Raw genomic sequence first — 15,345 nt, 5'->3', positions numbered from 1 at the left:
GTATAAATTCTCCCATAAAATGGAAGAGGATAGCCAAATAGATTGATAACCATGGTCCAAAAATAGATTGTTTAAAAGAGACGCACTTGAAACATTAAAACACATGCAGACTTAAAAATAAGAGACTGGAGTCAACTCTATTATGCTTCAGCTTATGTAAAAAAAATAGTCAGGGGTAGCAATCATGAGCTCATACAAAGGAAAAACAAAACTAAAAAAGATATAGTCAGGGAAATTATATTTTCCTAAAATATACAATAGACAATGAATTAATACTGAATATATGTACCAAAAGGTATAGCATCCAAAATCTTGAAAGAAATTTAAATGAGTTAAAAGAGGAAATAGATTTTGAAACTCTACTGGTGGAGGAACCTCAATTTACCTCTCTCAGACCTAGAAAAAACTAAAAATAAAATAAACAAAAGAAATTTGATATAAATAGAATTTAAGAAAAAAAATAGATATAGATTTCTGGAGATTCCTAAATGACAATAGATAGGAGTAAATTTCTTTCTTTGGTGACCATGGCACCTTCACAAAAAATAACCATGTATTAGTACATTAAAATTTCCTAAACAAATACAGAAAATTAGAAATATTAAATATACTATTTGAGACAAAAATGCAATAAATTATATTTGATAAAGGGCCCTTGAAGCCTCAATGAAAAGTTTTCTGGAAATAAATTAATCTATCAGGAGTGGGGAACCTGTAGCCTTGAGGCCACATGTGGTATTCTATATCCTTGGTTGTGAACTTTTGACTCAGGCAGAGGTTTACAGAACAAATACTTTTATTAAGGGGATTTGTTCTGTGAAGTTTGAATTCAAGCAAAGGTCCACACTTGAGGATCTAGGGGGTCATATATGGCCTTGAGGACACAGGTTCCTCACCCCTGGAACCTAAAGAAATAGTATATCAAAGAACAAATCATAGAAACAATCAATATATTCATTAAAGGGAATGCCCATGATGAGCCAACATACCACAATTTGTAAATGTGTCCAAAGGAATATTTAGAAAGGAAATTATATCTCTGAATGCTTACATCAGCAAAAAAGAAAGAAAAGATCAATAGTTTTGGTCATGCAATTAAAAAAAAACTGGAAAAAGAAAAAAAATTAAATATCCCCAATTAAAAACCAAAATAGAACTACTAAAATTCAAAGGAGATATTAATAAAATTAAAAGTAAAAATACAATTGAACTAATAAATCAAACTAGGAGCTGGTTTTATGAAAACAAAAAAAATGATAAATAACTTTCTAATTTGATTTAAAAAAATAATGAAGGAAACCAAATTACCAGTAACAAAAGTGAAAAGGGCAAAGTCACAACTAATGAAGATGAAATCGAACATAACATAATTAGGGTGGATGAAGATAAACATAGGAGTTTCTAGAATTTCTTTGGTGTTAGGGGATCATATTCACAATTGGACTATATGTCAGCCTTCTAATGGATTTCTTTCATCTTTTTTTCTTCTCTCAATCTATTTTTCAAAATTTATTGATGCCTTTTAATTTTTAAACTATACATATTACCCAATACAAACTCATATAAATACACACACATATGTGTATGCATATGTGTGTGTATAACAAAAGAGTCGTGAGTACCTTATATAAGACCTATTCAATACATTTGTAAGGAATTTCATTGTTCCTGTAATTGACATCAGTTAAAACGTGTTTATGGAGCATGTAAGCATAATATGATTTACCAATTTGTTCAATTGATACTATTAATTTTTATTATCTTATCAGAAATCACATTTTCAACTGCTCTTTATAATTTACCTAAAGCATAATACTTTGTCAAATTCCTCAATTTTCACTCCATTTGCAGCTGTTTAAAATGTGTTTCTTGTACAAATTATTGGTATTGTAAGTTTTCTTCCATTCTCTTTCATTTCATTGGAGAATTTGGGTGAAATATTTTTTTAAGTTTATGTGTCCTAATAAAAACACATATGCACATGCACATATGCATATTTTAAAAAATTAAACCTGTGATTTCATCATCATTTGTAGTTATCTGCAAAAATTTCCTTTACCAAGGGAGGCAAGCAGAATCTATATAGTCACAAGTCTTAAAGAGCTGTCTGGGTATTGAGGGACTAAATAACTTGCCTAGTGACACATAACCCTTATGGAGCAGAGATGGGACTTGCCTCCAGGTTTTCCTGACTCCAAGACCATTGCTTTATCTGTTACATCTTTCTCCCTCTCATATTCATATATGATTAATAACTGCTTTCAGAATCACAATTTCTTTAGAGTATGGATTATTCAGCATTACAGGGCTGTTCTTCAGGGAACTATCTACCTACCTGGGTTGAAGTAGAAGCTACTTAAGGATGCATATATACAAAACATGTGTTTATATGTTTTTTTGTGTGCACTCATGTATATATATGCATATATCTTTGCATGCACACAAATGCATGACCTTAGGGTTTGTTTGTTTTTTTGCTTTCATAGTCTAAACCCAACCTTCTACACTCAATACTCTTTCTCCTCTGTCTCTCTGTCCATCTCTCTGTCTGTCTGTCACTGTCTTTCTTGTCTCTCTTTCTCCATCTCTACTTTCTTCTCCTGGTTCAAGTTTCTTGTACATAGCAATTAATTAGTATTGGGAACTTTCTTCATTTCTCTTTCAATTCACTGAATAATTTAGTAGTCATTATTTTTAAGCTTATGTATCCTTCTACTGAACATATATACATCTACATGTTTTATTAAAAAAAAAATAACCTGCAAGGTAAACAGGGTTAAGTGACTTGCCCAGAGTCACATACTTAGTAAGTACCTGAGGCCATTTTTGAACTCTGTATTAGGCTGGATATTCTTCATATACTTCAATAAAGAGATTTCTATATAAAATAGTGTCATTTTTCTCACTATTTAAGGGAGAAATATAATATTTTCATGAAATCTCTTATTTTTGTTAACATATTATGGACTGATTGTTATTTTTGGTTTTTGTTTTTATGCAATTGGAGTTAAGTGACTTACCCAGGATCACACAACTAGTGTAGAGTGTCTGGTCAGAGGCCAAATTTGAAGTCAGGTCCTTTTGACTCCAGGGCTGGTGGTCTGTCCATTGTGCCACCTACCTGCTCCTAACTTATTATTATTATTATTTGCTTTTTGGAGGGGCAATTCGGGTTAAATGACTTACCCAAGGCCACACAGCTATTAAGTGTTAAGTGTCTGAGGCTGGATTTTAACTCAGATCCTCCTGACTCCAGGGCTGGTGCTCTATTCACTGTGCCCTTTAATTGTTATTTTAATGTTAATTTATAATCAAAATTATTTCTTTTAGTTTCTAATATGGCAAATGCCAGTAGATCTAACTCTCATAAACAAAAGCTCTTTAGAGTTTTCAATAATTTTCAAGAATGTAAAAGTGTCCTGAAACTGAAAGATGTGAAAACTATTCCTCTAGAACTTAGCCTCAGGAATGCCTCAATGTCAATAACAGGGTGCCCACAGAACATGAACGTATTCTATAATGCAGATGCAGGGCACAGGATTCTCTGATCCTTTTTTTCATCTTTTTAACAATTTTGGTGTCATAGAATCCTCCCGCTAGATCTCAGTCCTCCTGTTCAGCTCTACGCCTCCTTAGGCTCCCAACCACTTCCTCCTCTTTGCTAAGATATTTGATACTTTCTTGCAGAGGCTCATCTGCCATGCAGAATCCTTTCCCCACTCCCACTCAGACCACTCCTACTAGAGATTATCTCACAACATTTTTGCCTTTGTAAAGTTAATTTCATTTGTTGCTAGATCATTTCCCTGTTGCTGGATGTACCTAGGTTCTACTCATTCCTCTGTGTCCTACCCAACCATGTTCTATTCCTCTCTACAATTTCAAAGGTAAGGGGAAAAATTGAAGGTCCTTTTCCCTCTTAAAGAAACCTTTGCCTGAGTCCTCCCCTCCCAGATCCTATTCTCTACTTTCTGTTTCTGAGAGGAATTGCTCATGTTTGTTTGTTTTTTTCCCTTGCCAGTTGCATATCTAGTTTTGATCTTGAGGTCTAAAAGAATTTTAACAGTTTAGATCTATTACAGCAAATTACCAGTGAGTGGTAATTAGGGACAGGTGCCAAAATGGATGTAACCAGGTCTAGACTCAGGAAGAAAGGAGTTCAAATTCAACCTCAGACACTTACTAGCTGTGTGTAAATTTGAGTAAGTCACTTAACCCTGTGTATCTCAGTTTCTCATCTGTAAAATGACTTGGAGAAGGAAATGGTAAATCACTCCAATATCTTTGCTAAGAAACCACAAATGGGGTCCCAAAAAGTTGGACAGGACTGAAATGACTAAACAACAAGAACAATGGAATATATGAATCAGTGATTGAAAGGATGATCAATAAGTAACTTTTAGCCTGAGTCAAGGAATTAAGGAAGGGTTGAATGTTGAACGATCTTGAGTCTACTAGAAACACTTTCACTTGTTTCACTTTTCTATTTCAGCGCCATGTCCTGATAGACCTGACTGTTGACTGAAGGAATCTCTTGCAAGCTTTCAAAAACAATATTCCTTTCACTCAGTTAGCTGGAGAATGGAGATATATTCCTCAAATCTAGGTCCTTTTTAAATAGGGAAAATGGGCTTCACCTTAAGCACACACACACAAAAACAGTTATGCAACCACTGCAGAATGACATGATGCTCTTTATAGGACAATACAAAATTATCTTTGCCTGCTCTACTTGTTAAAAGTGATATGCCCAGGCTTTTATTATTTTTGCTAGTATCATTCAACATTCTAATGGGCCTATAGGTTGTGTCATGGTAGAAGAATCACTGAATTTGGAACCAGGAGAACTGGATTTGAATTGTAGAACCCCTATTTATTTATTTATTTATTTATTTATTAACTGTAAAACCTTGGCAATGAATCGACTAGTCAGTGTCTAAGATTCTTTTCACAACTCACAAATCTATGATCTTATTGTTCCCCTTTTCAGCCCTCAAAAGCATGATCTTAAAATTGTATCCATCTATTGCACTAAGCCAGAGGTTCCCGCGCTTATTTGGCCTGCTGCCCCCTTAAAAATTGCTCTGCACCCCCCCGGAAATCTACTTTTTTTAACCCTTCAACTTTTTAAAAAAATTGCATCATTTCAAAAATATATATTACATATGTATAAATTTTACACACATGCATACATATACATATATGTTATAATATACACATCTTAAATTTAATAATTTATTTTAAATTTGTGGAGGATTTTCTTACATTGAAATTTTGATGATGCAATATTGTGTCATGTAACCATATATTATCTTATTGTAAACAAGTCGTTACATGCACATATTCCTGCCAACGCATGCTGGACTTCCCAATAATGTACTCACATTCACCTGCTAACACTTACTTGTTAAGACCTGTTGGTGGACTTGAAAACTCATAACTTGTATTTTGTGCATTTATGAGGAAAATAATGTAATCATTATGACATTAACTCTGATATATATATATGTATATATATATATATATATAATCTGTTATATAACAGATGAAACATGTATGAATGTTTTTCAAATTTTTCCTATTTTCTCTTCTTTATGTTTCCACCATCCCCTTATTTTTATTCAATACTTCCTTATTGCACCTGATGCTAGTATCATCCTTCTGTATCATTGTAGCACACACACAACTTCTCCCCACCCCCACCCCACAGGGTGGTATGGCCCACTTTGGGAATCTCTGCTTTAGATTATAAAAATTCTTCAAGAATAAATTATATAACACAATTTCATTTTAAATATCTTTTGTGTCTAATATTTTTATTCCTTTATAGTTTTATATTTTAATGAATAAATATATATACCTAATTTTCTAGCCTGTCTATTCCATTATAGATTTTTCACTTAAATTCTGCATTAGGATTTATGTAAAACTAGTCCATGGTTTCAGGTTCCCATTTGCAAAATGATTATTATTACATTGTTCCTTGTTGTGTTATCACATTTGCTTTGTTCACCTTCCTTGTGCCCTTATAACTAATGTTAATTGTCCTGGCTATTAGCCCTGTCTGTGAATCAAAGGGGTGAGCCCCAGAGCACTGATATAAGTATATCTTATGGGTCACAATGTGAGGTAAGAGTAGAATGAGAAACTATATTCACAAAAAATGACTCCTTTGTGTATATTTATATGTGCTTGTGTGTGTAAAATTTATACATATGTAATAATAGTATACAGCTGGTGCATGTGAAAGCTTTTGGTCATTTTCCTTCTCCTTGATAACTTTAGGTAGGAAGGTCTGTGTGTTTATTGGAAAAATAGCAGAGATTGCATTTTCCATTTCTGTGGGATGAAAGTACATGAAGGAATTCAAAGAACTCTTGTGTAGAGGGGAGGAAAGGGAGTCTGCTGAGAGAGGAAAGGAAACCTTTTCTACCAGGCCAAGAAAGGAATTGGAAATAAAATGGCAAGTGGTGCTGGCAGAAGTTATATAGATTTATATAGAAGTTATATATAGCAGAAGTGTTATATATTGGCTATTAGGCCAGTGCTAAAGCTTACCGAATTAGGATAACAGCTGGGGGAAGCACTTGGCATTTGTCTCTGGGGAAATGGTAAGGGTTCCCCAGCCAAATTCAAGTAGGAATATAGAATGACAGTTGCTGATCAACTGAAGAGTTCCTAAACTGTGTCAAGTTTCCTTACCAAGTCAGACATTACTAGACCAATGTAATAGTAATGGAATTTAAAGATCCCCCTGTTTTTGGATTGGTTTGGTTTTTGGATTGATTGTGTTAAAACCTAGAGCTTGTGAATCCCACTTGTGGGATGGACTTGTTGATGTGAAAAGAAAGTGCTGAACTGGGAGGAGCTGGCGATGTAAATTTAGAGAGACACAAGAAAAGAGAGGCAGAAGAACTCTTTTGGAAGCAGCATCTTTGAGGCAGAGAAAGATGGAGAGGATTACTGAGGGCCAGTTTGAATTGCCCAGGACTTTTGAGAGCTGCCACACAGAGCTGCCGAGGACTGAGGAGACATCGCTGTTATGCTGGTACTTTGTCTTTCTGTTTTGATATTGTTTTGCCAGATTTGTTCACTGGTGAAACACAGCCCTGTTGTTGCAGAAGTCTTAGAAACTTGCTGTTGGTTCAGAGCTCCTGAGACTGTTCTGCAGACAGAGAGTGAATTTTGTCCACTGGTGAAGGACAATGATGTTGTTGCAGAGGTTCTGGAACCTTGCTGTTGGTTCTGAAGCCCTGAAGAAGGATTTTCTTGTTGTATGTTTACAGAAATCCTGGAAGAGGGTTTTGCTAATGTTTTCAGGGGTCCTAGGACTGTTCTGCAGACAGAGAATGAATTAATGAAGACACTGGCAATGCATCTTGTGGCCTTGCTAAGCTTTTTCTCCCCAGAAACAAAGATTGCTGAGAACTTGCCTCTAGTCAAGATGAAGAAAAGACCTCTCTTTGGGTATTAAATGCTGTACTTAAGCTTGTTGTAACTCTGGGGTAGATTCAGTTGTGATCTAAGGGTGGGGAACTTTTGACTTTTTTGTGCTCTGTGATTGAACAAATGAATGTACTTTACTTATGATTGGAAACTAATCTCCATTTGAGAAGAGGGGCTTTGTGGTTGACTAAATGAATATACAGCCTAGGGGTGGAGTAGTACTTAGAAGAGGGTTTTTGGGATTGACTAAATGAATTATATTGTCCAGGGATGGAGTAGTGCTTGGAGATTATTGAATTATACTTGGTCAATACTGTATTTTGAATGATGCTATATTTTGATTTTCTCTGTTCTTAATTTTTCACTTAATAAAATGGAGAGCATCTATGCTGGTATTTTGAACCTTGGGAAGTTGCCTTTGCTTGGCATTACAACCAACGAGAAGAATTGGGATAAGATTACAATAATAAGGAAGGGATAGGGAGGATGTTAAGTAACTCATCCATGAATTTAGACATAATTTTTGTCCTTCTCACTCCTGCCTGAGATGGGCTGGCTATTCTATTTCAAGGAGCATGATTGGGCCATCCATGTGTTAATTGCTGTCCTGGATGTACTTCTGATTATCCTCTAGGGCTTTCTCTTCAGTTCCCCAGCTGGGTTTCTATTTTCCCTCCCTTTTCCAGCTCCTTTTTATGTTTTATCTCTCTCATTGGAATGTAAGCCCCTTGAGAGCAAGTACTGTATATTTTTTGGTATTGTATTTGTATTCTAATTAATTAATTAGAAGAGTGCTTGGCACACAGTACTTTTAAATGCTTATTGATGTATTAACTTGACTTTAACATTACTGAACTTTACTGATTCAAAGGCACTCTGTACAAAGTCTAATTATCTTTAGCCCACAAGTGTGGCTATTTAAAAGGAGAAAATCCTGAGGATCTTAAAGGGAATAAAGAGTGAATTTGCATCCCAGTAGACCCTGGCCTTAAATACGTTGTGGAACAATCAGAGGAACTGACATCTAAATATTCTTTGATTGCAGTAACTTTATGTGAACTGGAAATTATAGTTTGTACAGTATGCTTTTAGGAATTGTCATTGTTTTATTATTTTTTTAGCTTCTCTGGCAAAATGGAAAAATTATGCATATTGTTTTCTGATGTTTTCTGTTTTGAGACTTTGATATAGAAGGTGATTTGGGCTAGGGATGTGGGTTCTTTGTTTTGTTTTATTTTGTTTTGGCTTTTTCATGAACATACTTTCCCACTATAAACTGTATCCTTCAAAAGAAACCTCAGATTTCTCTTTATGATTTCTTCTCAATGCTAATCCTATTGTTCTTCTACAAATTGGTTTTGCTGTCAAAGAAAGAGAAGAATGGGAACATAAACAAAATTAAAATTTTTTTAAAGTGGCTTGTAATGGGAGCAAAAAAGAAAAACTTTCTACCCTACTTTCTCTGACTTAGGAGAAAAGGATCCTAGAAAATGGCTGCTTTGTGACATTTCTAATAGTCCACAAACAATGCATCATCAAAAAAAAAAAAAGAAGTCCTTGAGTGATGTGCATAATTTTATTTACAGGTTAAGGTAAGCAATATATTTTGGTCAGCATCCTCAAGTGCACATTTGAACTGCTTTCAATGCTCTTGACTAAAACCCAATCTCATTGTATTCTCCCCATTTTCCCATATATATTTAGATGGCACAATAATCTAAATACTTTAAAAAAATATCATGACCTTAGAAAAATATTTACATTTGAAAGTTTATTAATAGTTATCACAAAGTTGTGCTTGGATCATAATTTTTTTAAAAATAATTTTAAAAATCATGCCCATAAGATTCTATTTTTTTTTTTTGGAATTTGTGAGAAGTTATAACAGTTTAATAGACTGACCTAAAATCCATTCAGATTATTTCTAAGGTCAAGTTTTGTTCATGGAAATGGGTATACATTTTCTAGAACCAAACTTTTAAATATAATTTTTTCTCCTCTCATTTAAAAATTATGAAGTTGGGGCGGCTAGGTGGCTCAGTGAGTAGAGTGCCGGCCTAAGGAGTCAGGAGGACCCTTTCAGACACGGCCTCAGACACTTAACACACACACACACAAAACCTAATTGAGTGACCTTGGGCAAGTTACTTAACCCCAGTTGCCTTCCAAAAAGCAAAAAAAAAAATTATGCAGTATTTTGCTTTTGACACTGTCTCACAAATGAAAAAAACAGCAAGGATGACAACAAAAACCTTACTGTAAATGTCATTGTTGCCAAGGACATGTAAGATGCTTAGCTTTTATATGCTTTTGACCTAGGTATTCCTTGCAGTAATAGTTGTGGTTTCTGCATCAAGGGGCTCTTTGCAGTGTCATTTTTCAGAGGCAGCAGCTTTCCCAATGTCCTGCTTACCTAACAAGGGCTTCTTAATAAAACAGTGGAGTAAAAGGAGGATGCACATCATTCACACTAACGGTGTCTAGAAAGAAGCATGAATAATGCACGATCAATGGACAGTACCCAAGCAGTGTGTAGCTGACCTTTAAATGAAGGTAGAGATATCCAGAGTGATAGGGAGGGAAATTGTCCTGGAGTAGGAGAAAAAAAAAGAAACAAAACAAAAGAACAAAATAAAACAGTTTGTTTGCTTTGTTTTGTTCTGTTTTTGAGGCTTAGACACTAATTATGTGAAGTAAGATAAATCTCTTAACTTCTTTGATAGTCACTTTCCTCATCTACAAATTAGGGAAAATGATAACAGGAAAATGATTTTTTCCTAAGGGGACAGCTAGGTGGCAGAGTGGATAGAATGCCAGGCCTAGAGTCAGGAAGACATCTTCCTGAGTTCAAATTTGGCCTTAGACAGTTACTAGCTGTGTGACCCTGGGAAAATCACTTAATCCTATTTGCCTCAGGTTCCCATTCGTAAAATGAGCTGAAGAAGGAAAGGGCAAACCATTCCAGTATTTTTCTAAGAAAACCCCAAATGGAGTCATGAAAAGTCAGACAACTGAAAACGACTGAATAATTATTTATGAGATGATGAGAGAGCATCTAGTCTGATTCTTATTCCTCTTTTTTCTGGGTAAGAAATCAGATGCTTTCAGAAATGGCTTGCTTAGCATAGAGACTAGAGGCACCATTCAAATGAGATCTCGGGACTGTTGACCTTTGGAGCTTTACCTGCAGTTTGCCTAGGTTCAAATTTGGATGAAGTATGACTGCTCAGTAGGAGAAATAAACTCTGAGTTCTCACAGTCATTAGCTCTTTATTCCTTCCCCAGCTACTCCAGGGAAAATTCTGCTTGGTCTCTAGTCCACAGTTTCCCCACAAAAGGACCCCGTCTGACTTCTAGATGGTCTGCTAGACAGAGGCAAATCAAAATTTAAAAAGCATTTATTACACACCTGCTGTGTGCCAGTCACAATGCTAAGTACAGAGAAAGGCAAGGAGCTCACAGTCCATTGGAGGAGATAACATGCAAACACCTATGTTCAAACAAAACATAAACAGGACAATAGGAGATATTCAGCAGAAATAAGGCACTAGCATGAAGGAAAATTGGGAAAGACTTTTTATAGAAGGTAGAATAGTGTTTCAACCACATTGTACAGGTTTATCCTCAGACATCTAGATATATTTGTCATACATTTTACCACGCCTTCCTCACTCTCTCCTTCCTTTTTTTTTTCCTTTTTGGTTTCCTTCCTTCCTTATTTTCCCTGGACACCAGTTACCACATATTTAAAATTAAGGGAATGGATTAGATGGTCGCCAAGATCCTTTCCAGTTGCAAATTTATTATCTTAGACCTCTTCCTTTCATCCCACTAAAACTTGGCCTTCTCTTGAAAACACCACATCTGGCACTTTCTCCAAAGTTGGTTGCTACTTCTCTCACATTCTGTGGACCAAAGGGCCAGAAGGAAGAGTTCTCATACTCTGTGCTGCCCATTATAATTTTCAGACCCTCTTTATCTCACAGTAGCCTCCAGCAGCTTTGAGTACCTGGCATCCCAATTCCTCAACCTTCTCACTTGTTATGACATCTGTATCCAGTTATCTCAACCATGTTCATAACTTAGATGCCCTTTGAACCTTCCCCATTTCTCTCCTAATGCCCTTATACACAGTTCAACTGAGCTGGTCTCAATTGCCAGAATTCCTAGTTAAAGCTTTAGGGCTCAATTAGTTCACACTTATCAGCTCAAAAGCTAAAATGTCCAATGCCATGTGTATTCATTTGATTGGATGTTACTATAGAAAACCTAGTACTTTACTGTAAGAATAGGCTCAAGATTACCATAATCCATAAAGTAGATATTATACTCTTGATTAATAATAAAAAAATGCCTTTCTTTTGGCAGAAACATCCTACAACACCGTAAACAAATTATTAGCAGATATCCCTTTTTCTTCTGATATGTTCTCCCTCATAACCTCTCCTTGCAATCCCTGGTTTCTTTTCAGACTCAGCTCAAACCAAAATATTTTTATAATCCCCCCCGCCCCCCACAAATGTCTTCCATCTGAGAGCTACCTTGTACTCATTGTGTAAATATTTTACATATATTTAATAGGTATATATAAGTCATCTCTCCCTTTGTAGTGTAAGAACCATGATAGTTAGGAGTGTTTCACTGCCTATGTATCCCCACTTCTTAGGAAAATGAATTACACATAGCAGGCACTTTAATACTTGATTATTAATTTACTCACAAAATTAACAAAATAATTCAAATAGACAAAATAGACAATAATACATACTTGCCTATAATCATATAAAACCTGATGTGATGAACATATGAAAAATTAAAACCTTGAAAAAATGTCTTTTGTGGTATTGGGCTGACTATTAATTTTATTTTTCTCAATTGAAATCTTCATGGGTAAATGGGATTCACTTTCATATTGGAGGATGAAGGCAAAAATCCTGCTCTGTTTTTTTTTTTGGTGGGGGGGAGGAGGAGAAGCATATTGGTGTTTCTTTAAGGAGCTTTAAAAAGTGAATTTTAGGAAATAATCTAATCTTCTAAATTGAGTACAGGCTACAACCCTTTAGGACAAGCTTAGTGAACTACAGTTAGAAGACTGAGCAATTTGAGCTGTATTAGGGGAATGAAGAATAGATAAGAAAGTTGTGTTAGGTATCACATAAAATCTAATCATCTTTCCCCATGCTACCAAATAGACCAGTCCCCTCCCCTGTCCTCCTTCATACTTGGGGAGGTGACAGCAACAATTTAGTAATTTGTGTGCAAAAAGAAGAATAATATATAATCAAAACCTTGATTCCAAGACTGATTGGATTATACTGTACTGATTAAACAGATGCCAGCACATTCCATTTCCTTCAGTGATTATGAGGGGGGTGTTTTCCCACACATCTTAAAGGCGTCACACATTTAAGCCTCCCTTTTACATGGGGTAGGGGGTTGGGCAAGTAAGGTGTTAAATTATGTGTTCATTCTATTATTTGTGAATATGCTAACTAGCTCTTAGCTAGTCCTTTGGGACTGAGCCCCCAGGAGCTGAGAGCAAAGTCGTCTTTCTCACTCTAGGGGGTTTAATGGAATTTATTACCCCAGAGTTTTGGCAAACTTGATGCTAGCATTTCAAGTGCAAACAGTATGCTAAACACTGTAACTCCCCTCTCCCCAACACTAGGTATCCTGCCCAGTAAGTTTACAATTTAATTCATTAAATCAAATCATTTTCATTAAAACACCAACTTCATTTGTAACTACTAGCATTAAAATCAATCATTTTATTCAATCCATTATGCTAAGTGATACATTTATTAAGTTAAAGTGTTCTCTAAAATTTTCACATTCAATTATCCCTGTCACAAGTTATTTTAAAAATAACTCCCTAGGAGGCATCAACCTAATAAAAGTATTATCTATGGGAAATGTCTCACTCCTTAGTCTGGCATTCAAGGCCATAGTCAACCTGTGTATAGCCTGCCTTTACAAACTTACTTCTTCCTACCTCCCCAAAGAAATGGTTTAACTCAACCACATTCATCTAATTGCCAAACTCTAAACACACCATAAACATTTATACCTTTATGTTTTGGAGTTTTTTTGCTCAAGTCATTTGCAGTCTAGAGTATCCCTCTATCTCCACTCATCTAAAGTCTATCTACTTTTCAGGGCTCAGATCAAATATATACACTCCATAAAACCTTCCCTTATCACTCCGACCTAGGACAATGACTGTCTTGACTTCACTCATAGCAGTTCTCTTGTAGATTCCATTTGCTTGGTACTTATTCATGTTTTTTTTTGATAGCTCCTTATTTAACTCATGTACTTTTACTTAATATTTTATATATTCTCCTTGTCTTCATAGAAAATTGTACAAATTGATAGAAAGAGATTTAAGTTTTGAAACAGAGTTAGAGCAGATGGCAGGAATTGCACCAGTTATTTTTGTATTTTCTCTAGTACCTGGTACAATGAGAATCATTAGTGAAAAAGGGCTACAGTCCTGGACCTGGAATCAGGAAGACCAGGGTTCAGATCCTGCCTCAGACACTTATCACATCTGTGACCATGAGCAAATCCCTTAATTTCATGGAATATCATTTTTCTCATTCTAAAAAATGAGAATTATAAAACCAATAGTACTTAGGTCTCAGTGTTATTGTCAGATTCAAGTGAGATAATGATTTTACAGGATTTTGCAAACTTTAAATATGATATAAATGCCAGTTGAGAGGCAGCATGGAGTTGATGAGTTGCCAATCTGCATCAGTGGGGAAGCTTCCACCCCAGGGAGTTTCCTACAGTGAAGAAATCACAAGTCCAAAAATAATTAATTTTAGTTATTATTATGCGTCTAGAAGGCACTTAGACACTTAGAGAATTTCCTAGTGTATTGTGTCAAGTATCTCTGTATGTATCTATCTACCTAGCTAATGATACAATGCAGATAAGTGACCAAATTAATGGTTCCAGAGAATAACCTCTTCATAGTCATAATGTGCTAATTAATCAATCATCTCTTCTCATTTTAAAACAATGACTAAAAATTCTGCAGATTCTATCTTCAAATCCTTTCAATGATTTAACCACCATCAGCTTACCCCACCATATCATTTATTTTTTACTTTACAAAATCATTTTTTTTTATTATCAGAAGCCTACACCCAAAAGCAAGTGTAGGTATTCACATATATTTAAGCTCAACCATGGCCCATAAACTCATAGATATATCAGATGTTAGAGCTGGGAAGGTTATATTGCCCAGCTGCTTCCCTTTGCAAACCTGGTATTAAGTGTAAATGAATACATTGAGAGGAGGAAGGAAAGAACATTGGGGGGATAAAGTAAAGAACTCTGCTTTAGAGAAGTTTGAAATAAAGAATATAGGGGCAGCTAGGTGGTGTAGTGAACAGAGCACCGACCCTGAAGTCAGGAGCACCTGAGTTCAAATCCAGCTCCAGACATTTAACACATACTAGCCATGTGACCTTGGGCAAGTCACTTAATCCCAATTGCCCTCCAAAAAGCAAATAAATATATATCTTTAAAAATTATTAAAAAAAGAAATATAGAATAAAAAACTAGGTAGAAGAGCACATTAACAAACTAACACTCAAAAAGTGTCTTTGTGAAGTAAGGTGGGTTGGGCTATATTATTTTTAAGGATTCTCTGAGCTCTAACTCTGTAATCTATGTCCTCTCAGAGTTCTTGGTAGAATTCTGTTCTACTGTGTTATATAGATTCAATTTAGAAACCTTATATCACAAATAATAAACTTTGTTGGATTGAGTCAAATGCGTTTGTATCAGCAATGCCATATTCACAATGCCTATAGAGATTACAAATATGCTGATATAATTGTCCATCACAAAATACATCAGGTTTACCATTTGGGGAAATAAACTAGA

Source organism: Petaurus breviceps, unplaced genomic scaffold, assembly GCF_028583685.1.
Source record: "Petaurus breviceps papuanus isolate PSGF00001 unplaced genomic scaffold, PetGlider_PUasm1.0 76, whole genome shotgun sequence".
NCBI lineage: Eukaryota > Metazoa > Chordata > Mammalia > Diprotodontia > Petauridae > Petaurus > Petaurus breviceps.
The sequence above is the reverse complement of the archived record's forward strand: the minus strand, read 5'-3'. Positions refer to the sequence as shown.